Here is a 26,560-nt window from a genome sequence, read left to right as displayed (position 1 = left end):
AGATAATTGGGCACTATAATTGGTTTTCAGACAATGGCAATGTAACGCACCACCACAAAGTAGGAACTTGGGAAGGCGGGTGGATGGAAGGAAGAAGTTTGGAGAGGCATGATTGAAAGTTGAGTCTGAGAAAAATGTCAAATCCTAGGCTATGGAAATGGACTGGTTTTGGAAATAATAATTATTACTGGGGAAAACAAATGTTTTTGTTAGTAACCCAAGATGCTTTGTATAGCATAAGTGACTAGGAATTGCCTCACTGCAAGGGTGAAAGAGTACTCTGCAGAAGTTAACCTAAATGATATCCTTAAAGAGACTATTTTTTATTTAAATCATTTATATGGCCACCCATCTGAAGCAACTCCAAACAATTCACAACCGTAAAAATAAAATGAAACAACAATAAAGTAATAAATACAGTAAAACAAAAACTCTGTGTTTTAATCATCCCTTTGGATGCCCCACAGCATATACAGTTGTCCTCTTTCCATGCTATCTGTCTATGCAATGCTATATGAAACAGCATAGGGCCCATCAAGCACCTGGGCAGGCCATTCTAATAGGCTCCACTTCCCTATGGTGAGAACTTTGAGTTAAGCAAGCAACAGGGAGGTCTACCCATGTCAGAGATTGATTTAACATCCCCTACCCAAAGCCACTGCTCTGAGGCAAATACCAGATCTAGTGCATCTTTCCCATGTGAGTCAGGCCATGAATAAATGAAATCAGATCCATGGTACCATGGTGACTGGCCCTGAGATGGTAGGTGGAAATTCCCCCAGAAAGATAAGCCTGGGGCACAGCACTGCCGGTTTAAGGCACCGAGTCCAGGAGCACAGATAAGTATGCAGCTACATTGCAGGTAGAAAGGTAAGTGAACAGTAATCCCCATGATCTCCCTGCCCAATTCCACAAAGGACTTTTATCCAGGAATATAAGGGCCCCTGCAGCCACCAGTCTCTAACTCTTGTCCTGGTTCATTTCTGATGCCACATTCAAAATTTGGGAGGGCACATTTCAGAGAGAAAAATAGCCCCTTCCATGCCCAGCTAGGTCTCAGTAATAAACACCAGTTAGACTTTCTAACCCACAATCAATTTGTGGATGAAGTGGGCTTTATTACAAATTGATTTAGCATTAAGCAGCAGCCAGAAACCAAAGCCTCTGAAGCTCACACAAGGAAAAGAATCCAGCCACACCTGGCACCCATTCCAACTATCAAAACCATATAAAAAGACCCTGCTCCATTCAATATCTTAAATATGAATGCCAGCAGTTTCAGTCCGAGGTTCTGCCAGAATAGCAAGGGAATCTACTAAAATGGCTGCTTTACCATGTAGCCACTTGAACAGCTACTGCAAAACACAAGAGAGCTTCCCCCACAAGTCCACTGCATTTCTCCTTCTGCAAAACAAACCGTCTGGCTCTCAGCTCTTCTAGGGACTTCAATTGCCAGAATCTTATAGCCACTGTTACTTCCTTGTCCTGTGCCAGTCTTGTCTTTCATTATATTCTTGATGCTCCACAGTACATTCTGTGCAATTTGTCAGCTGAAGCAAGAATAGCTGATTGATAGCAATGCTGAGTTCTGCAGCCTGCTGTCCATTTACCAGAGAGCTTCTGCAATGAAGAAGACCCCCATCCCCACCTGCAATGCAGATCACTCGCCCAGGCAATTACTCCAGCTTCTCAGTTCACTACTGAACTGCCACTGCTGCTCATCCATTCCTCCTGCTGGCCCAGGTAACCAGCACCAATACTGCCGACCATCCACATATCAACCAGGACCACCAAATTCTTCCAAATAGCATTCACACTATCCTCAACCTTTTCAATGGTATGAACCTACCAAGTAGACATCCATCTCAGCATCATGATGAAAACAAATAATAAAATAATAGAAGTTTATTTGAGTCTTTGTTCAAAAAATATAAATATTTTATATTTCTTCATGTTTTACTATGTGATATCTTTTTTATGAAGGAAAAGGAGAAAAATAAAAGATTTGCCAAGTCAAGAAAAGTTTTGGTATGGCAGCAAAATTAGTAGATTCATTAGAGATTATTGAGATTATATTTTGATTCTTAAGAATCAAAGAAAGAATATCCACAACATTTAGGATGCACCATACATGTGTCTTAGTTTCTTAAATTCTTACCTCCTTAACCAACTATCCATCTCAATTCTATCCTGTTCTGTCAGTCTTGATTAATAGAAAGTACATTTTTAAACATTTTTGAGTTAAGGAAGCAATCTTCATTAATGAAAATTTACAGAAATGCAGATGAATCTTATGTATTTACTTCCTGAACAATATACTGTCTGAATAAAATCCATGGACTTCTTTTTATTGTAAAATTCAAAAAAAATGGCATATAATCTTATAACAATTCAGTTACATCAAGAAGCATAACATAAGTAGAATGTAATTTTTAATTGGGAATAATTGTTTTGTCTCTTACTTTCAGTGGCAATAGTAAACATTTAATGCCAGAGACTAGATGGAATACCTCTTTAGGGATTTTAAGGGAGCAATAAGTTAATATCTTGAATGAATCCTTATCAATTCAATAGTTTCATGCAAGTGATAAATTTATTTTTAAAGGATTTGCTGTGAGGATAAGATTCTCTGTACTGGCTCAGTGCTTTCCTTTTTTTTAATTAAATTTTTATTAGTTAAAAAGTACACACAAACATAAATACAACAATACAACATACAAAACAAACAAACATCAATCAGTCTTACGATTTGCTCTTAAAGTTGTCACATCGGTAGACTATTTTTCCCTTATTTATCTATATGTCTGTATATTTACGTATTTACATATGAGGCATTAATGTACATTCCATCCTTAAATTGTTACACTCCTTAATTGGTACTCAAATTTTTTTCTCAAAATTGTCCTTATTCTTTAGTGTCCCTATGAATGTATTTCTAACTTTTTCTCCAACCAGTTATACCATTTTTGCCATGCTAAGTAGTACTCTGTGTCATCTTTCTCTTGTAACTCTTTTGTAAGTTTGTCCATTTCTGCGCATTCTGTGATTTTAGTGATTATTTTGTTTTCTGTCGGTATGTATTTATGTTTCCTGTTTTGGGCAAAGAGTATGCAAGCTGCAGTTAGGATATGGATAATTAAGTATTTTATCCCTTTCTCATATTGTGCTGTGATTATTCCGACAGGTTTCCGGCTTCATTTCCAATTTCTGGTTTGTAATTTCTTCTATCATTTTCCTTATTTCCTGCCAATATTGTTTCGCCTTTCAGCATGACCACCATAGATGGTAATATGTTCCTTTTTGTGTGTTACACTTCCAGCAGATTGGAGAGGTATTTGGGAACATTTTTGCTAGGCGCACTGGTGGGAGGTGCCATTGGTAGAACATTTTGAAGAGATTTTCCTTATAGGGTATAGACATTGTCAGTTTATAATTTACAGTCCATAATTTTTCCCATTTGTCCAATTCGATACTATATCCAAAAAATTTTGCCCAAATTATCATGTTTTCTTTAACCACTTCTTCCTCTAATTTATATTTTAATAAATAATTATATATTTTAGTTATCATTTTCTCATCCGTTCCTTGTAAAGTTTTATCCAATTCATTTGGTTCATTTTGGAATCCGAATTGTGCCCGATCTGTTTTATACCTTGATTCTATCGGTAAATATGGCCACCAATCAATGTCTATACCCTGTTCTTTCAATTCTTGTCTTGATTGTAGTTCTCCTCTGTTGTTCAATAGTTTTTTGTAGTTTCTCATTTTCTCCGTATCCATAGCGTTAGGATAAATCAGCGCCTCCATGGTGGATAAGCATCTTGGAATTTTATTATAATGTATTTTTCTGATCTCTTGCCATGTTCTATGAAATGATCCTCTAATAATGTGTTGTTGGAAGTATCTGTGATGTTTGTCTCTTCCCTCCTACAAAAATGCATGCCAGCCTCGTTGTAGGTGAAATCCCTCTAGAATTAGTGTTCTCTTATTTTTAAGATCTATCCAGTCTCTTATCCAATTTAATGCTGCAGCCTTATAGTACAGTTCCCAGTCCGGTAACCCTAATCCTCCTTTCTCCTGGGTATCTTGCAAACATTTTATTTTAATTCTGGCCTTCTTCCCCTGCCAAATATACTTTGCTATCATTTTATTGAAGTCTTTGAAAAAATCCTTTCCTGGCCAAATTGGAATTACTTGGAAAAGGTATAGCAGTCTAGGTAGTATATTCATTTTAATGGATGCAATTTTCCCTAAAAATGACAGTTGTAGTTTGCTCCATGTTTCCAAATCTTTTTAATTTAGTATAGTTATCTTCTCTAATTGATGTTGCTTTGTTGGTGGGCCAAATTGGCTCAGTGCTTTCCATATCTCTGCTAAGGGTAGTAAATATGTAACGGATCTTTACCCTTTTCTTGCCCCCATGAATTTCTTTTTCATAGAAACAACTGTTTTATAAATTTAAATGCCATAATAATGTCATAGCATTTATTTGACAGTAAATATTTTACAACTCTAAACACATCATCATAAAGCCCTGCCTAGTTGAGACAATCTCTGATAAGAGTATTGAATTTATGTAATGTTTGTAAATGTTTGCAAAATAGCTGACCTTCATGCAATTTAAATTCTGTAATACTCAAGATAATATTTGGGAAGAATAAACAGTATTGGGGCTGGAATTGCTGTCACTAAGTGATGTAGTTGTAAACTGGATGCCACATGAATGTATCATTTAAAAGTTATAATTCCATCAAGCCTTGTTGCCATTGTTAAGTGAGGAGTGTGAAGATTGAAAAGTGAGAACTTCACATAATCACAGCTTTTGACTTCCTGTCAGCTTCTTCTATTGCTTGTGGGAAGTTAGAAATTGCAGTCATGTAACTGTGGGCATGCTGTTAAGGCCAGATCTCGGAGGACCTGTTGTAATTCCTCTTGTTCAGTACCATTGTAAATTTGAGTAGTTACTGAATGAGTGGTCACAGCCCAAATACTGCTTGTATAGAATTATGCTGTAGAAGTAAGTATTTGGTGTGATCCATTAAGACTTTTTAAATTTAAACTCCTTAAAACTAAATAAAAATTGTGTGCTTTCCACAAGAAAGTTTAAGTAAATTTCTTATACCTGAGGAATCTTTTAGAATTCCTCAGGTAATTGCTTTTTGGCAATTTATTAGGCATACCACTGACTAATTTAAAATTAGTTTAAGAAAGGAAATTTCTCAATTTCTGAATTCTAAGTCACTAATATCTGTGTTTGACTAACTTTTTTCTACTTTGGATTGTGAATATGAACACTTGGTAGGAATGATATGAAAATAATATCTGAAAATAAGGATCAGTTCACATCTTTCAGAAATCATATATTGTACTAGATTAGTAATGCTCAAACTGGAAGGCAGCATGTGCGTGCGTGTGCGCACGCACTACAGCGGCAGAAACCCGATGACCAGCTGGCTGAGCTGGGGCGACGGCCTGCATGCCCACAGAGAGAGCTCAGAGTCTGCCATCACGGCACTAGGTAGTGAGGTTTTTATAGAATTGGAGTTACATGTATGAGAGGTTTTCTCCAAAGTCCTAATTAAAATAAGTTATAGATCATTGTAGAATAATTAAAAGAAAGGAATTCAATTAATTTAATTAGCCAGATGTTTATGTATTGGAAGACCCATCCCCCATATCTACCCACTTAATTATATTTCATTCTGAGAAGTAAAAATGAAGAGAGTCTATGTCTGTTCATTATATGCTGTAAACTACTTAGAGAGGACTGTATAAAGCCCTGTGAAGCAGTATATAAGGCTAAGTGCTATTGCTATTTGCCCTACTAGAAGCTACCTTTATGAACCAGCATTATGTTCAGAATTGATGAGCTAGGTTCTAATCCTACAAATCTTTATTCAGGTTAAAAGTAAATTACAATGAATGCTGCTGGAATTCCTCTGAATTAGTATTGAGCTTTTTCATCTTTGGTAATATTTCAAAATAAAGCTGGATGATCAGAATTTGATATTTTATTAATCTTAGACATAGGCCCAATCTTGTTCTTGATTTCTGATTACATTTTTTAAAAATATAGTATAATGTAAAATGTTATTGCATATTGTATTTGAGCGAGCAAGATGAAACTTGTTGGACACTGAGGGAAAAATGTATTCGGCAAATGCAAAGCTTGGAGTTACTTTCTTTTTAGTAATTGCTGTGATATATATGGCTCAAAGAAAGTGGTTTTACATAAAACAAGTCATGTTTACTGTATATTTTCTTTCATTTGCTTAAGACAATTCTGTGCTCAGTATTACTAGCTGCAACATAAGAGAAATATCAGCAGATGTATTTTTTACGTGGAAAAATCAAATGTAATTTAAATGCAAATATTAGCTTTTATTGCCCCACCCCCCACCCCCCTTGATGCACTATGAAAGGAAACATGTTGCAATCCTAGAGGGATATTTTCAGGTTATTTTTCTTTTATTTCCTTGTGTATTATTTTTCTATTGCTAAAAGCTAAAGTGTACAAGTGTAAAATAATTTTAAAACAAAAGCTTAAATTTTCTTTAAAACAAAAGCTGTTAATATCTTAAATTTAATCAAATCCTGTTTTAAAAATATGTATACTGAGGCATTTTTAAATACGTGATTTAAAGGATTTTGAGAAATCATCAGTCAGCTATCTAGATAGTTCTAGATTGCTGAGCAGAGTTAGAAAAACGTAATGTAAGTTAATATGATGTGTAATCATGACATGTATAGGTGGTGCACCTTTTAGGTGACCTCTTGTCACCCAGACTTAAGCCATATACAATCTAAAGGTAATAATTAATACTTTATATTGTACCAGCAAACCAGACCAACCATTTTAGTAGAAGTGTAATATGGTCTCATTGAGATTTTGGTTGCTGAGATCTGTATACATTCAAGTTCTTGACAAATTCCTGCAAAGACTGCATTGCAAGTATCAGATCTAGAGTTTATCAGTGCATGTGCCCATCATCTTCTAAGAAGGGGCATAGCTAAAACTGATAAGAGGCATTGGAAAACCAGGGAGATTATACTTTCATTTTTTTACTTTTTTAACATTTGTACTTTCTGTGTGAATTAAATTCATTTCAGACCCAGGAGATATATATTTTTCTTGAAGTTATGGCTCCTCTGCCTTGTCTTGATTTTGTTTCAGTTTAATGTATCTCAACTGACATTTTATCAATTGCAAGCAGACATTCAGCAGAACCCCATACCATTAACTGTAAATGTTAGAAAGAGATTAGATGCCATAAACCTCCAACTGAACAGCATTCAAATCCAAATTTTCTGATAGCCTTTCCCAGTCACTTTCATGGAGATATTGAAATGTATTTGAGATGGAATGGAGCCCTAGGAAATTCTATATAACAACATCTGTTTGTAGGAACAAATGCTTTTAAATGACATTACCTTAAATCTGCCTGAAAACTACTGTGAAGCAGTGTTTCTTATTCTGCATTATCCCAGGAAAGCAACAAAATACCAAGGTTGATTCTTAACTGAATAGCATAGAAGTTTATTGAAATATATAGAAGGTTTGGATATAAATTTAAATAAATAAATAAATAAATAAATAAATAAGTAAGTAAGTAAGTAAGTAAGTAAGTAAGTAAGTAAGTAAGTAAGTAAGTAAATAAATAAATAAATAAATAAATAAATAAATAAATAAAAGAATTCACTAATAAATCAGGAAGAGCTTTCAGAGTAGCACAATTTGTGACAATCTCAAAAGATCATCCATATGGATTGTCATGGCAATCTCAATCTTACAGGTCATGTCTGGAGCCAGTTTGAAATCAGTCATGTTAATAGCCTCTCTAAAATAGACAGCAATCTACCAGCTCCTTGATTACTTTTTGCAAAAATGGGTGTTGAGAGATTATGCTGTAATTGCATGATTTGAAGTAATCTAATGCTTCTTAAGAAAAGGTTTGATAACTCTGACCTTTAAGAATGGAGGCATTATGTCCTTCCTTAGAGAAATATGGATGATATTAAATAAGGCCTTTCTAATAATCTCTTGGGTAGGAATTACAAACCCTTTTGATTACTGATCAGAAGAAGGATTAGTTGCAACAGCTTTCCTAAATCCTCTGATATCACAGATTAAAACTGTTCCAGTCTAACCATATGAAATAAACTACAGCTACCTCTAAGATGGTCTCAGTATAAACAGTATGTATATGCTATATTCCTAAACTCTTCAGCTCTCAACCTCTTCATGAAGTTTTAAATTATTCATCAACTTTCAAATATTTAATAGTATTGGAAATAACAATAACAACAACAATGGATAGTCCCATCAATCCTTGGGGATCATTATTGACCACTTTGAGAATACTGGTCTTGTAGGCTGGTCTGAATGTGAGAAATTTTAAGTGACAAAAGAATTATATCCCAAGCCATTAAAAGTTTGTTAAACAGTAGGAAAAAGCAGAAATATAAATTGCCCCTTACAATTCTAATTCAGTGGGGAAAAGTCTTCTATGTGATAGTATGAACACTCAACTGGGCTTTATGTTATGCTTTTTCAAATTCCTGGTGCCCTTGCTGTATCTTCTGTCATTTTAGCAATTGCAGATCAGCTATATATGAAAATCTTCTGAATTCCGCCCTACTATGTGAAAGTGGCTTCTGTGATTTTTAGAGCATCAAGATCTTGGCATAATGCGCTGCTCAGAGAAAAACATTAGATAAGCAATCTAAAAGAGATTTTCTGTTAGAGAATCTTTGCAAGTAGAAATAGTCCTACCCTTGAAGAGTATTTGGAAGATATGACAGGTACAGAATGTAACAGTGCAGACAGTTCTGGAGGCCCATTGGATGGCACATGGGACACTCCTCTTAACACGAGCTGCCCTGGCTGCCACTTTGCTTCTGAGTTCAATTCAAGATGTTGATTATTATCTTTAAAGCACTTTATGGCACGAGTCCACGATATCAGAGGAACCATATTCTCTCATTAGGGGTGAGGGCCACCCCCAAATTCCTACCATTCTAGATGAGCCTAAAAACCTGGTTCTGTTACTTTGCCTAAGGGCCTAGTGGCTGACTGGGTAGAGAAGATCTTGACTCCCAAGATTATCAAACCAATGATGATCTTGGTTTTTAACTTTTCTATTCAATCTTTTTTATTAATTTATTTTAATATCAATTAGTTTTTTTTAGGATTTTCTAACCTTATATTATTATATTTTTTTGTTAGCCACCCAGCGTCACTGTATTTATGAGCTGAGTCTTGACATTAACAAGATACAGCTTTATTTTATTCCTTTAATTCTTTGGCTTCCTTTTTATTTTTTTAGTCTCTTTCTATGTTTTGTAAAAAAAATAATTATCTTGAAAGCGAATAGTGTGATGGATATATGCTTGAAATATATTAAAGGCAGTTATTGAGCACAAGATTGACCATTCCCATTCAGATATTTTCAAAATCTCAATGAAATTTCAGTGTTTGCATGAATAAAAAAAGAATGAAAGTATTCCTTTTTTTTCAGGCCAAAACTAAATGTAATTTTTGAACTGATGCCAAGATTTGGGATTCAGTGAATGCTAATGATAACACCAAAGACAGGTGAGATTCCTTAAGAAATGGGGTAAGGAAGCTTCATGAGAATATCAAAGCTAAGATACTTTGTATATTGTCTTAATTGCCTTTCCAGTGCTGCAGAGAATGAATTATTTTACAAAGCACTTTTAGACAGCATGTTCAGAGGCTGCTACTACAAAAATAACTATTTCATCTGGAATAACTACATAGCTTCCATATTTGGGTATGAAATGACAAGAAAGAAGGCAGCACACGTGGAGTACAGTGTTCAGAGTATTCTTTGAACTCCGGATACCAATCTACTTAAGAGAGAGTGAATAACTGAAAAGATTGATTGCATGTATGTGTGTTTGGATGAGTAATTGTGTATGGAGTAAATAAAGGTGAAGTGAAAGGCAAATTACATTAATAAAAGAAGTAATGGAACATGAAAGATTATGTAGCTGCTGTTCTTTTTCCAAAAGAAACTATTACCCTCATAATGACAGAATTGTCAATTTCTACTTTGATTAATATTGGAAATCAATGGTTGATTTGGTTGGTGGTCATTAAAGAAATGTTCAGCAACACTTTTGTAATGTGGTAATAACACTGCATTACTGTTTAAAATTTTGCCAGCCTGATATTTCCATATTTGTTTGACTACAAATGCCCAAATACCTACCCAATACATCATGTATCTGATGTCATAAATTAACTTGCTATGAAGTGTTTTATAAAAATGTACATAATCCTATATAGAAATAAAATACATACTAATCGCTATCTAATAATCTGTACAGAGTTTACGTTAATCCAAGGCTATCCAAGAAATGCATGTTGCCCTTTTTTGTAGCTAAGCAAATTATGTACAATAGGATTTTTAAAACTTTTTTGTTTGATCAGTTAACTTCTCTTGTATGTATCAGATTAGGTCTTGTTTCCAAGCCAATTTTACAGAAATGACCTTTCTTCCATGATTCTTTGAATCCTGTCATGTACCATTAATAAACCCATCCCTAGTCAAGATTGACTACTCTAATGTTCTTTATATAGAACAATGTTTAGAAAACTGTTTGTTCAATGCATTTCAAATAGTTTACTCATGCAAAGTACAGAATTCCATGATCCCTGTACAAAAAGATCTGACAGTTACCGCTGTAATCATTTCCTAATTATTTTTATCTTAGAAGCATTGGAAATAAATTAAATGTTGAAAGCAAGCAGATATCCCCTCTCAGCATTGGAGTTCTCATACTACATCCCTTTTGCCCCAATAGACTTTGGTAATGTCCATCAGATTGCTGCTGCATAGAGCATCAGAAATCATCTTGTTGTAGGTCCATTAAAATCTGGCATTCGATTTAGGGTCAATACCAAGAATATAAAGAATATAAAGTGATTTATGTCAGTACAGTGTAATGACATTGCTTAACACAATAAAGTCATATTGGCTTTTATGAAATTGAACATTTGATAAATATTTTGAATTTGATTTATAAATTTCATCACAGATGCCAGGGCAATTTAAATGTGTAATTGAACTGATATATTACTCGTGGACTTTAACATTCATAAATTAAACGAAATCGATTCATATCTTTGTGAAAAGTGCAAATATACTTCAGTTAAGAATTGGGGGGGGGGGTTGCTTTATTCTAGCAACAACAATAGTAATCTGTATAAATATCCAGAATGTTTTTTTCATATTTTCCTTTATACAGAGAAACAATTCATTTTGCATGATCTTATGCACTGGTTTGTTGTATCTGAGAATTATTTTCAACATATTGTTACATAAAAACCCTTCTGTGTGTAGTAAGAGTTGATTTCTTGTAAGAAGAAATCAAAGTTCTTGTAAGAAGTTTGATTTCTATAATCAAAAGCCCGTGCTTTTGATTATAGAAATATCCCGTTACTCTTGATTGATGGCCCAATGGCTGGAAGTTCGTAACCAGAAATCTACACAGTTGGAAACTAATATGACACACCAGAATATTGGATTCTGAGAATTGGAGTAGGAATTCTTTCATTTAAGTGTCAAAATATTTTCAATAGACTAGTGAAAAATGTTGAAAATATTTTGAAGCTTAAATGAAAGAGTTCACATTTGCTTTCTGGAACTGTCTGAATAACCTGTTCTGTTTTGTAAATTGTCTGTGTATTGGATTGGCAGATGTTTCCTCTGTTTTATTACTTTTATAGATTTTTTTGGCATTGGATTGTCTTCTAGGAAATTCTGTCCCTAATCTCATCTTCAGACCTTTTAACAGAGTACTTGTTCTCACTGTAACCTTGTTGCTAACTATCCACACCTTCTCTTTCTTTCCATCTTCCCCAATATTAGAGCTTTTTCCCAGAGAGCTAGGTTATTGCATAAATGTCCACATTAAGATAATTTGAGCCTGGACATTTACACATCTAGTGAGAACTCTGGGTTGATTCATTTAGTGATCTATTGACTTGTTCTTTTGACTGACCTTGTCATTTCTTCTCCAACACCAATGTTCAAAAGCATCAATATTGTTCCTGTCCTGCTTCTTCATTGTTCAACTTTTACTTCAATGGACTGTCACAGAGAATGCAGTTGCATTCCCAATTATGATCTTTGTAGTTATAGACCCTTCATAGCATCTGAATATCTTTGCTGAGGCCTTTGTAATTCTTCCACCCTGCAGCATGTTTCTTGACTGCTTGTTCCTTTACTGCTGATGGGTGAGCCTAAAAGTCAGAAACTATACACCACTTTGATATTTTCACTGTCAATTCTAAAACATAGGCAAATTTGTGTCCTATAGTAATATAATATTATGTCTGATCTTTAATTGTCTGACTTGCATTTTGCTAGCACTCCTTATTCAGAACTGATCGCCTATTAGCAATTCTGATTTTCATTGATGTGTATTAAGAAATATCAAATGAGGAATTAAAAAGTAAAATAGCTTCACTACCATCCAAAACAGTCTCTAAAATGTAACAGTTTCACATTTACGAATGTAAAATCTGATATTGAAAATGTCTCAAAGGCCAAAATCTAAATAACAGATTACTCTTTCAGTTTTTTTATTTCAATAATTATTTATTATTAAGTTGAATAGTTTGATTAGGACTGAAAGTTGTGGAAACTTATTGAGGAATTTTGCACCAGTCAGCTTCACAAGGTTGTTTTTGTGGATATAAAATGAAGGGAGAGACTCATGCAAAAAAGGCACTTGGGGTAGAAAGAAACCTGCAAGAATAGGAATGTTATGTGGAGTTTGTGAGTAGTTTAAGTAGTTTAAGAGTCCAGAGGATAGTGAAAACAAAGCCTGGCTCCTGCTCTTTCCTGTCTCTTTCCTCACTGTAATTTCACCCAGAGGTGGGCTTCAGCCGGTTTGCACTGATTCAGGTGAACTGGTTGTTAACTTTTTGCCCAGTTCAGAGAACCAGCTAATCCCACCTTTGGCTGACCCCTCCCACCCCACCCTGCCCCTCTCAGGAGTTCCTCTGCAGCCCGTTTTGACTTTCAGGTTGGTGCAGGAGGCCTTCCAGGCCCAAAATGGGGCATGGGGAGTGTCATGCAGCCCCCCCTCCCCATGGCCCTTTTGCCTTCCAGGGTAATGCAGGAGGCCTTCCAGGCCCCAAACCCCTGCTCTAGGGTGAGTTGGGAATGGGCATTTTGTATTATTATTACTGCGGGGCGGGTTGGGAATAGGGCAAGAGTATGATAATGAAATTTTATAAACTCATAATGGGATCTAGTACTTTATTGTGCCCAAATATATAATTATTTTTCTGCATAATTGATTTAAGCAGAATCATAGAATGATTCTATCTAATTCTATCAATGATAGAATTAGCAGGCATATAAGCCAGATAGAGAAGCCTATGCTTACAAGATGTAATCCAAATAAACAACTTCTTGAAAATCTAAAGTATTACAGGATACATATGGATGGCAAAAAGTAAACAGTAGTAATAGCACTTAGACTTATATACCACTTTATACTGCTTCACAGCCCTCTCTAAGCAGTTTACAGAGTCAGCATATTATTTCTAACAATCTAGGCCCTCATTTTACCAATCTCGGGAGGATAGAAGGCTAAGTCATATACCTATGCAGCGTGGGGGTTTTCTCTTTTTTCCTCACTCAGGATCAGCGTTACCCCTTTCTTTAAAAGAAAAACTGTTCTAAGATTATTTTGCCAACATATGACAGAATGAAAGAGGTTTTGACACTATTACATATATGTATGTATGTATGTATGTATGTATGTATGTATATATGTAAATGTTTGATTGTTTTGTCGAAGTTCTATATCATTCTTTTACAATCCTATCAAACAATCCATTTTATAAGCATCTTTTTCTAACAAATGCATTTTGTTTTCAACTTTCCCCAATACATACATTTTGTATATACATTTGGATCAATACAGATATTTATTGTAAGCAAGTTTTCCATCTGAGAAATATTTCAAGATGAACATAGTGAACACTCTGTACTGTTATGTCTGTTTGAATCACAAATTGTGTTTGGCAGATTGTTCCATTTCATTTGAAAAAAATCAATGACAGATTTATCCTGTATTCCTAAAACATAGAAATATTTCTAAAAATCATCTGCTATATGTCCCTTCTCTGTTTCTACAAAAAATAGTATAGCCTGCAAATATGTTGCTATTTCATTTAAGTGAAAAATCTATATCTTAATGTACAATAGCCAGTGTGCTATGTTTTATATTTAGTTTTCTCTATTACTTCTCTTTCAAATAAATTACACAAAAATCTCTCTCAGAAAATAATAATACATTCAGAATGATCTTTGGTGCTCTGGTGCGGAAAGAAATAGCCCATTTGCGATTCCCAAGCAGTTTATTAATTTAATTTATTGTAATGTTCTGCCATCTATGATGCCGATTTTGTATTCAGTTATCTAGGTAGGCATATTCACATTTAAATTTAGACCATATGCATTTACATTTCCACAGAATTTGAATTTCCCCAGAAACAGAGAAATATTGAGATGAAATGATAACTATTGCTATCCTTAAAATAGTATTTCTTATTACATTTTATACAGAAATACAAATGTCATTGTAAATCTTCAGTGCAATAGTGCCGTTGTTCAGAATTGCCTAAATGGGGAGAATCCAATTGTTTCTCTTTTGTTCAGGATGTGTGCGGTTGTGTATGTGTGACATGTCAGCAAAATCAAGTTAGACAATTTCCAGCTTTCTTATATACCAAGCTCAAAAAGTTTGCCATCCCTGATCTATATCAATAAAAGCATATTATATCTTTTATTATGGAGATTGGTTTTTTGACCTAGCGAACCTTAAAAGGCTCAGAGAACATTTTGTACTTAGCATAAACTAGAAAGAAAGAAATGAAAGACATTTTCTTCTATCCTTTATGATCATGAAAAATCAGGAATGAATGGCAATATATTTCTAAACAAAAAATGGATATGTCTTCTAACGGTCAATGTCTTGTCAACTGTAGTAAAACAAACTTACTTCTCCTTAGATGATAGCAGTTTTCTTCAATGTTACTGTTTTTATTTGAAGTATACGTCAATGTTTGTTGAAAATTATAGTGTTAAGCCTTAAAAAATAGATCCCTATTGCCTGATAGAACAATGGAATTATAATTTGCTCAGTAGACTGATGTATCTTTTTCACGGAACTTCTTTTTAGTTTGGTAGATGCTCAAATATTGTCAAACACTTAATATGAAAAAGTGAACAACTTTCACATAAACAAGCAGGTTTCTCAGTGCCTCTATTTTCCATTCAAAGGAAGATTTCAAGTTTATCACATTCCAAATGTATGCTAAACTCAAACAATTTTTGAGCCTTGCATAAAATGAGAGCAAATTGATCAGAAAAGGCAAAAAGCAAGTAACAATAACTTGGAAAAATAATCTTTCCATTTTCTTTTCACTTAACACTTCTACTTAAACCCCTTAAGAATATGACAGAAGATGTGTTTACTTTCAGATAAATTAATGAGTCGCACTGGCAGCCTGCCCAGTGACCACAAAGGCTATTGAAAAAGGCGAAGAGAACAAAACACCAATCCATAAACTGGTACATTTTGAGAAAGAGATCAATCACTACACAAGATAAGCAAAATAAACCATGATATCATCAGACATCCAGTGGACTGATCTGATTTCAATGGCTGTTTCTTCTAAGCAAACTTTAAAATACTTTAAAAATAATAATAGTTTTAGTCTTCTGACCCTAAGATCTTAAGGTTGGTGACCTTTCTAGGCTGAAGAATGTTTTTAGACTCTTTGTGCTGTAGTGTCCTCAAAAAATAGTTGGTGGAGACAGGAGAAAAGCAGCATTTGAACTGACCTGATTTATATGTAAACCTAAGTAAAATTAATTATATTTAGTTTGAATACTGTTCAGTCAGATAGTTGGCAGGAGCAGGACAAAAACTAAATTTGACTTGATTTCATTTACATTTAAACATGTAAAATTACATAAATAAAATTACATATATTTAATAGGATTACTCTATGCTGTCTGCTTATGAGGAAGCAGTATTGCAGATTTAAAGGCAAAAAGGTTTCCTTGTAGTACTGTGTAGGTAACACCTGCTGGCAATTCCTTCAACCAAATATGGTTTTTCCCAGGATTCTGCAGGAGCAAAGCAAATCACTTTCTTTTCTTTGAATACAAAGCATGGCACAGATCTAATATCAAACCATGTCTCAATTACTCGAGATTAAAAATTAAAACATGCTAACAGCTTTGCAGGGTTTGGAGCTTTTCCAAGAATCCTTCAGCTTGATGCTTCTGTCTGTACAACTTTAGCTATTGGATTCATGCTGTATGTGAACATATGAGAAAATAAGACACCAGAAAAATCCCCATTTATAAAATTTAACCCCACTGAAAATAGGCAAAAATTTGATCTTTTAATGGCTCATTTTCTACTTCAAGTAATTAAAACAGTTTGAAGTAATGGCTTTCTAATTCTCTAATGATATAAAGGTGTCAAACTTGTAATGTTACATGATGTTTCGTGACATTTTTCCATTCATGGAGCCGGGGTGGGCATGGCCTGTGTATGACGCATCTGGCCCACGGGCTGCCAGTTTGACACCCCTGATATAAAGTAATACTCAATTGTCTTTAACAGTAATAAAATAGCATAATTCTATATAAAACAGAAATCTTATTCATTTCATAGTTTATCTGTGATTACTAGAAGCTGCTTACTGTATACTATAATAACATAAATCAATAGAAAACGTTAGTTGTGATACAATAGGTTTTTAAAAGAGCATGTGATGGAGGAGATTAGCTGTCAAAGTGTTGTTTCTTTTATTAGTGCAGCTTTGTCAAACTAAACAGCATGAGCAATTTAATAACAAACATTCTTTGAATCCTGTGTAAAGAGCAGAAGAACATCCAGTTATTGTTCAACCCATCCCATTGGTCCATATATGGTTTGAAAGCACAATAGAAGGAAACAGGAAACTGAATGGTCCATCGGCATTATCTTATTAGCTGCTAATGGATATCAGAGAGGAATACACATCTAATTCTGAAAGGCCTGTACCGATCTCCCATGTAATAACTCTTAATTAGCAGGTTCTGTTTACAAAAGGGAACTTAATGTATCCTTTTGTCTGGAAGAGATAAAGGCATCTTGAAGGAAAAATACAAATAAGTATTTTTCTCTCTGCATAGAGCCATTGCTATAATTCAAAAAATAAAAATAGGATACTGATAAAAAGAAAAAAGACACAAATCCTTTGGTTTCGATATTGAAAGTTTAATTTATAAGATTGTAGTATCTTATGATATTACTACAAGCATTGAACAATATTTTTAATAAAACACTGTCTTCTCCAATTTGACTTTGGATCAGCTCCCCTTATGTTCTTTTTTTTTTGTAAACATTTTTTTTTTTTACACAAACATACAAACAAACATACAGTGCATTTTTTCTGAACAATTTTTGGTCATTTCCAACACAATTTATATATTTCACTTTTTGCCATAATAATCTTTCTCTCTAATTTTTATTAACCAATGTTACCCTTCGCCTAATCTCTAATCTTAATCAAATTCAATTTTTCCCTTTTTTTCCCTCCAAATTAAAACCCTTAACTTTAAAATGTCACAACATAATGTAATTCCCCATATTTCCCTAAATTCCTTATTCTAATCACAAGTATTTTTCTTTGTCAATTTTTCCAAATATTACAATCCAATATCTTATTAAAAGTCACTAAAGTATATAACATTACAATCATTCATTTCTTTTGCATTGCTTTTTCAAATATATATGTAATCTCTTCTTATTAAACAATAAACAAATTACTTTGCACAGTACGTTTTCTTAAATCTTTTTTTTTTATTGCAAAAGTTTTACAATTACATTTTCACCCCTTTTTCCCCCCCCACCTCCCCCCCAGACTTCCCAACCTCCCTAACCCTCCCTAACCCTCCCCTCCCCCCAGACTTCCCTATAATATACTCATACTCATAAAAAACCCTTAATATAACACTTATATATAAACTTGAACCCCTCCCTCCCCTGTATAATTTTTCTCTTTACCTCATTACATTAAAATATTTCCAATACATTATTTTCAAATAAAAGCTATTTGATACTTTCTAGTTTGATATTTGTTCTGAACATATTCTATCCACCTTTTCCATTCCCATTCATAAGTCTCTTGTGAACAATCTTTTAAATATGCTGAAATCTTCGCCATCTCTGCAAAACTGGCCATCTTCAAAGTCCATTCCTCGATAGTGGGCAAAGCTTCATTCTTCCACTATTTACCTATCAACAATCTTGCTGCTGTTATCATATACAATATCAATTTTGTTTCACCCAATGTAAAACCCTTAACTATACCCAATAAAAACAGTTGTGGAGAAAATTGAATTTTTTTCTTCAAAACATTCTGCATGACCCACCAAATTTTTATCCAAAAAGCCTTAACTTTCCTACAGGTCCACCAAACATGATAATACGTAGCATCCAAACATTCACATCTCCAACATTTTGGCTGAACATTAGGGTACATACATGACAACTTTTTGGGATCTAAATGCCATCTATAAAACATTTTATAGAAATTTTCCCTCAGGTTCTGCGACTGTGTAAATTTAACATTCTGAACCCAAATTTTTTCCCATGTTTCCAACATCACTGGTTCTTCAAAATTCTGTGCCCACTTAATCATACAGTCTTTAACTAATTCAGTTTCTGAGTCCCTTTCTAGCAAAACATTATAAAGCCTTTTGATATGCATTGGACCTTTCTCTCTTATATGTCTAACCAATTCTTCCTCGTGCAACATAATACCAGTTTTTTGGTCCTCTTTCCATCTCAATTGTAATTGATTATATTGTAACCAAGTTAAATTAATCCCTTCGTCCAACAGTGTCTGCAATGTCTTCAGCTGCCATCTGCCCGCATTTGTAAAAAGAACCTCTTTGTATAAAACCCCCCCGAGTGACATTATATTTGTATTCCACAAAGTATGACCAAGATCCAGCCATAGCGGTATTTTATAATCCCATTTGAGTCGATGCTTCTTCCAAACTCTCATCAAAGAGTCTCTAAGTATATGACTTTTAAATACTTTATCAACTTTGTCATCATAAAATAAGTAAGCATGCCATCCAAATTCAAGATCAAAACTTTCTGCATTCAATATTCCAGCCTTTTTACTTCCAAACCAATCACTTGTTAAAGTTAAAACTGCTGCATCATAATATAGCTGTAGGTTTGGAAGTTTAAGACCTCCTCTTTCTGGAACATCTTGCATAATTTTCAATTTCACTCTCGGCTTCTTCTCGTTCCAGACAAACTTATTCACTCCAGATTGCCAAACTTTCAATTGTTTATCACTTTTAAGCACCGGAATCATTTGAAACAAAAAAAGAAATCTTGGCAAAATATTCATCTTAACTGCTGCTATTCTTCCAAGTAGAGACAGCTGCAGTTTTTTCCAAGTCTCCATATCTTTCTGCACCTCTCGCCACAACACCTCATAGTTATTTTGAAACAATTTCATGTTTGATTCTGCAACCTGAACTCCTAGATATTTTACCTTAGGTACAGTCTCAAAACCTGCCCTCCTTTCAAGCTCATGTTTACGATCTTGTGTCATGTTTTTAGCTATCATTTTAGTCTTTTTTGGATTCAGTCTAAAACCTGAAACTTTACCATAGTCTTGTATAATGTCCTTCATCAAGATTATTGATTCCATTGGTTGTGATAGGGTAACAACCAGATCATCTGCAAATGCCTTTATTCTGTAATCCTCTTGCCTAATCTTTATCTTTCAAGATATTAGAGTCCCGTATTGTATTTAGCAAGACTTCTAGTGTTAAAATAAATAAAAGTGGGGACAACGGACATCCCTGTCTTGTTCCTTTTTCAATTTTAAACTCTGTTGTCAGACTTCCATTAATAATGATCTGTGCCTTTTGCTCTTGATAAATTGCTGAAATCGCCTGTATAAATTGATCCCCAAAGTCCATCTTTTTTAAAGTCTTTAGTAGAAAATTCCAATCCACTCTATCAAAGGCCTTCTCTGCATCCAAAAAGACCAGCACTGCAGGAATCTGTTTATTCTTCTCAAGATATTCCAATAAATCTATTACTTGCCTTACATTGTCCTTCATGTATCTGCCCTCGATAAATCCCGCTTGATCATCATGAATCACCTTTTGAATTACTGGCATCAACCTGTTGGCTAGTACTTTCGCAAAGATTTTATAATCTGTATTCAAAAGAGATATTGGTCTATAGTTCTCTGGTTTTTTAGGACCGATTTGTTCTTTTGGTATCAAAGATATGTAAGCTGTTGTCCATGATGGGGGTATTTTACCCCCTTGCTGAATATTGCAAAATAAATCTCTAAGTTGTTCCACCATTTCAGCTTGCAAAGTTTTGTAATACACTGCGATCAAACCATCCGTGCCAGGAGCTTTGGCTGTTTTTAACTGTTTAATTGCTACTATTATCTCCTCCTCTGTTATAGGATAATTCATTCGTTTTCTTAAATCTTAAATCCAATTTTCAATTACTTTTCAAATATATAAATTTAATTAAATTATTCCAAATATTACAATCTCATATATTAAACTTACTTGTATTTCTAAATCTTATTTCAATTTATTTATAAATCAAAGTAATTAACCTTTGCTTATACTTAATTTAATTTGATTTAAGAGCCCTGGTGGCGCAGCAGACTAAAGCACTGTTATTAACATCAGCTGCCTGCAATTACTGCAAGTTCAAATCTCACCAGGCTCGAGGTTGACTTAGCCTTCCATCCTTTCTAAGGTAGATAAAATGAGGACCCGGATTGTGGGAGCAATAAAATGACTTTGTATAAATATACAAAAGTATGAAGGCTATTGCTTAACGCATTGTAAGCCTCCCTGAGTCTCCGGAGAAGGGCGGCATATAAATCAAATGAAAAAATAATAATAATAATTTTCATCTTAATTTCCAATATTCTAATTAATTTCATTTTTACAATTAAATACATTCCAAATATTACAATCTCAACTGTTGCATTTTCTAAAATTTATTATATCTAGAAATCTTACTTCAATTCATTTTTAATTCTAAATGTATACAAAGTATTTCTCTTTTCCCTTTCCTTTTTTTTAAAATAAATTAAACTTTATTGTTTAAAAGAAAAAAACATTTAAAAACATACAAGTTTCTCTCAATTGAGAAACAAATTTGCATATACAGTACATAAACGTCACCTATTGACTAATTTCCATTATACTATATAAAAATATTATATATATTATATGTACATATATACAAACATACAATAAAATATTCCATATTCTATACCTCTGACAGTGCTGTTTTTGTTATATTAATTTCTTCTAAATTTCTCTTTTCCCTTTCCATCAATTATTTCTTTCTCCCTTTCTCCCATTTTCTTTTTTTTTCTTTTCTTCTTTTCCCCCATCTTTTTTTCTCCATTTTAAAAACCTGAACTTTTCTGTTTTGCCCTGTATTTCCCATTACTCTCTATCCCTTTTTCTTCTTTCTTATTCTGCCACTGTTAATCCCATTTAAGGTTTTTTTGTTTTTCCTATTCCCCCTTTTTCTTTCCTTGTCTTTTTCCCCCTTTTCCACCTATCATAAAGTGTTGTACCTTATGATTCTTGACGAATGTATCTTTTCTTTTATGTACCCTGAGAGCATATGCACCAAGACAAATTCCTTGGGTGTCCAATCACACTTAGCCAATAAAAAAAAATCTGTTCTGTTCTGTTCTGTTCTGTTCTGTTCTGTTCTATTCTATTCTATTCTATTCTATTCTATTTTTATCATTGTTAATCCCAATGTAATCTTTAAAGTTCACCTCTATCACTGGACTTATCTCTTTTCTTCCAATTTTCCTCTCCTTTTCATTATTACTACCCACATGATCATTTAATTTTTCATAATCAATGCCTTTTTCTTTGTCTTTATCTTTATCTTCAATCTCACTTTCTTGCTTCTCATTCGTAGTTTCTATATCCACTTGATTGTGTTCTAACGTGATTTCTGGTTTATCAGGTTTAGGTTTTCCATGCAGCATTATAATCATTTCATTTAGTTCTGTTTTCAGTGATATATGCATCATTTTAATCATTTCAATAAGTTCCTGTGCCATTTTATTATTTCAGGGTTGTTGTTATTCTAGTTTTAAATTTCGTTGTAAATCCACCTTCTTTGATTATCAAAATCGAGCAGCTTGCAGACAAAACAAACCCTCCTTAGAAGTTCCCACTGCTCTTATTGCTACAAAACTCCTTCTCTTGTCTTCAAAATAAAAGTTCAATGTTGTAATGTTCTTTTTCCACCTATAGATGTCTCTCTCCAATCCACAATTCCAATCAGCAGTCTAAAAAAGTATCCATTTTGTTTAAAATCCACATTACCAATGTTTGCCAATTTTTCTCTTCTTTTTTATTTTATATTTACCCAAATCAATTTAAAGTCTAAATCCAAATTCCAAAAGTTTTTTCTTTCTTTCTTTCTTTTTTTTAAATCTTCTATTACAGGGCTTTAATTTTAAATTTCTCTTTGTTCTTTCTTCAACAATCAACAGAGATCTTTTAAAATATTTTTCTGTCCTCTTCACACCTATTACGGGTTTTTATTTCTTTTAATTTTTTAATCATCTCCACACATTTTAGTCCAAAAATCAATTTTCTTTTTGGGCTTTGCCACTTTAAACTTCTGCTCTACTCTTCTTCCTTCATTGCCCCCACGCCCATTAGCTGCTGTTATTTCGCAGGGGCACCTTTAATAAATTTAAGAATCTTCCTTTTTTGCCTATGAGCTGGCAATCACTCACCCGGCTTCAGTACTCTGTTCAAATCACCACACCTGCTCAAAACTTGGTCCAGTTGCCCCAGCTTAATGATGGCCACAATGGTTGCCACCCCTGCTGCCAGGTCAAAGAGTTTCCTCTGACCTCCGAGGAACTTGCCTGTTCCTCTTGATCGTCCGAGATGTGTCTCCTTCTTCACTGTCCCTACAGGACAGATCTGGTCCGAAGACCCCTCGACAGCGGCTTGTCAGCCAGGGATTTCGCAAGGTCCATCAGAGCCCGCTATTCCCGAATGTCTCGCCATGACGCTTCTGGTCGAATCCCGCTCCCCTTATGTTCTGATCAACATGAGTATTAATGTGCTGACAGACAACTCCTATAGTGGGCCATGCTGGAGAAAAATAATGTAACTAACACTAACTACCTTACTTATTGAATAACCAAATTTATCTACTAGACCTATCCCACCCAAGCCAAAATTATACTAGATATCTGAACTGTAAAAAGGTTGTCTGAACTCGATCTTTTTCAACAGATATATTGCTATTACATATATTAAGAAATGTATAAATAGTTGTCCAAGCATCATGCTCCTGGGAATTGCTGTTCTTAGAAGAATATAAATCCCTTTGTTTCACTATCCATTAAGAAAAATCTCTTTTCTGTTCTGTCTTTCCATTCCATAACTCTTTCATTAGTCAGCCATAGCCCAGAGAATTCTGCAAAGAAAGATAAATGGATGGGTCAATGGATGGGTTAACAATTTTACTGTTTGTAGAGTCTTGAGAAGCCAGATGTAGGAGAGCTTGATTGTGTTTATGTAAAGGATAAGTAGTGAATTTCCTGTGCTGTCAACTTCCAAAACATCCTGCAAGGCAATACACCATAATTACCTCAACAGAGAACAGGCAGTTACAGAGAATAGAGATGTTTTATCCTTCTTACATATAATACTATGATTATATCCTACAGCTGCAATTATGTGCATTACTTTGTACACATATATGGTATTAAAATTAATGCCTTATGCTAGTCAAACTTTGCTTAATAGGCATACATTTTTTCAGAGTTTGAGTGATATTTCCTGTAAAAGCAATGCTGTGTAAACTCAATATTCTTGAAATAGGGTTCAGTAAGATTAAGTTATGTGAGTCCAATGTATGAGGACTGATCCAAATATATGGTGATCAATTTTATGCAAGGTGTCACACTGATTCCCTTAAATCTCTATGCTTGACATTTATCTTTTTTGATATTTGAATTCGTTATGAGCTGTTCTGGAAAGTTATATGGCCATTAAAAGTACATGAAGCAGCATCAGCAATGTGCCTGGAAAGTTAGTCCATAGGCTACACAGCAAAAGTCTTAGAGCTGGTAGAGTATATATTCTTTATCTTAGACATTTCCAAGCCATCATTAAATTTAAGCAGCATAAGATTTTAGGGGTGGAAGGCAGTATTTATGTCAAATTGAATATGTTAGGGGCCACACAGAAGGCATAGGAAGGAAAAATTGAGCATGTCCAGAGTATAAAGTATAATATCTTCTCTCATTCTGCTACTTGGCACATTAAAAAAATAAACAGTGGTAGATAGTACAGAAAGGTGGATGGCAGAGAAGAGAAACCACACAAGGAGAAAATGGAGAATTTGGTACTGGATATATAATTGAAAATCAGTGGCTGGAAGGTATTAAATATTCTTGGAAAAAGTTCATGTTGTCCATGAATTATGCACTAAACACTTCTTTGTTTCTGATACATAAATTTTTACACTGAAAATGCTATGAGAAAGAAATAATTAATGGGGAGAAGCAGGCATGGAGAAGAACTTTAATTTAACCATCTCCTTTCTACTGAAATAATACTCTCTTTTAAAGCTGCCGTATGTTCTGTGGGAAAAATTGCCAATGAAAACCTGCTCATACAATTTGTCTCTTTAAAAAATGAACATTACATGCAAGAATATTCTATCATCTACCAGATTTGTCTCCATTTTCTTTTTTTAAAAAAATAATCTTAATAAACTACTGCAGCTTTCCTCTGCAAAGTTTACTAAGAACCAGCTAAAATATTATGAAGTAATTAAAGCAGTGGTATGATCTTACCCTTCTCTTATATTGAAAAAGAGATAAACAAAATGTTTCATGCATGAGGAAGCAAAAGTACAAATAATCATCCTTTCTAAAGAAATTCTGTGAAATTAGGTTGCTACATTGATACATTACAACAAAATTCAAGATCTATAAAATTAGATCTATAAAAATTACCAGAAGATGCTAACAACACAGAGCCTGTAGTACAGTGGATAAAGCACTGTACTACTACAGAGCCTGTAGTACAGTGGATAAAGCACTGTTATTAACATCTGCTGCTTGCAATTACTGCAAGTTCAAATCTTACCAGGCTCAAGGTTGACTCAGCCTTCCATCCTTTCAAAGGTAGGTGAAATGAGGACCTAGATTGTGGGAGCAATAAGCTGACTTTGTATAAATATACAAAAGTATAAAGGCTATTGCTTAACACATTGTAAGCTGCCCTGAGTCTCTGGAGAAGAGCAGCATATAAATTAAAGTAAAACAAAAAACAAAAAAAAACCCACATAGATATACACAAGAAATCCAAACAAACCATTTCTTTTTCCTTACTTACATGCGTTGAGATCTCAATATGCTTCAAAATAGAACCTGGATGATATAGGAAAAACCCATTTCCCCAGGATAGAGGATGCACTATTTTTTTACTATTCTATTCAAAGTCCTTCATTTATGAGCTCAAGCACACTTTAATTGCACTAATATTTTGCAAGGTCAACCAAAGATTCTACTGAGTTGATCATGATTATGTACCTATTTCAAAAACTATATCTCTATTTAGTTTCTTGTCAAAAGAGCAATAAGGAAATAACCCTAAGAAAGAACAACCATTAATTGAAAGGGAATAAAATGATGTGATGACTTGGAGGGTAAAACAACAATTTCTTACTCAATATTTTGCCTAACAGGGAACCACAAACTACATGCATAATATATTAAGATAATTTAGTACTGCTAAATTATTTGCAATGAATTATTTGCAAAAAAAAATAATACTGGTATGAAAACAAAGGGAGTATTAAGGACCAATTTTATTGTTATTTTAACTTATATTACTACAATAATGTAAATAAGTAGAAATATCACTTAGATAACGTAGCACCACTATGTTGTATACAAGGACAACTGGTAGAGCCGATATAACGTAGCCTTCCCAAGCCATTTTTTAAAAATCACATCTTTGGAATGTAATTCAGAAGTGGCAAAGCACCTCAAGATTTTTTATTTTTTTTTGGTATATGCTGTGTGTGTACAAAAGAGATAGGGTTTACTCTGTGCTGCCACACCGCTTTCATCTCTCTTTCTCCCATGCTGATTCAATTGCTTAAAAAAGACATGCAATATGTGAGGCTCTGAATTTGGTCTGAGAAGTGTATGAAATGAAAAGTTAATTACATTTTTACCATTTTTCTGACTTTTCTCCTTAAGTAAGATTACATAATAGTGCAAAAATGAGGAAGATGAACCTAGCAAATGACACATGATATAGATAAATGGAGCCATATTTAATGTAACAAACTATGTTGCTTATGAATATGTAAAAATGTATAACTTCATGTAAATCAATAAACCGTATCCCTTTTAACTACTCCTTCA

General features: G+C 33.9%; 1 protein-coding gene across 10 annotated transcripts in view; it reads left to right on the top strand.

The window, feature by feature from the left end:
• The window catches only part of RARB (retinoic acid receptor beta), a 559,406-nt gene that overhangs the window by 203,232 nt on the left and 329,614 nt on the right, over nt 1–26,560 (top strand). For 3 of the 10 annotated variants that reach the window (XM_087892552.1, XM_087892557.1, XM_087892551.1), the window contains one exon: nt 9,519–9,595. The exons of the other annotated variants lie outside the window; for them this stretch is intronic. The gene's annotated coding sequence lies outside the window, so the exon portion shown is untranslated. The remainder of the gene's footprint in view (nt 1–9,518; nt 9,596–26,560) is intronic. 10 annotated transcript variants of the gene reach the window in all.

The sequence above is a fragment of the Pantherophis guttatus genome, chromosome 4 (assembly GCF_059756535.1).
Source record: "Pantherophis guttatus breed Tessera chromosome 4, ASM5975653v1, whole genome shotgun sequence".
Taxonomy (NCBI): Eukaryota; Metazoa; Chordata; class Lepidosauria; order Squamata; family Colubridae; genus Pantherophis; species Pantherophis guttatus.
The sequence above is the reverse complement of the archived record's forward strand: the minus strand, read 5'-3'. Positions and strand labels throughout refer to the sequence as shown.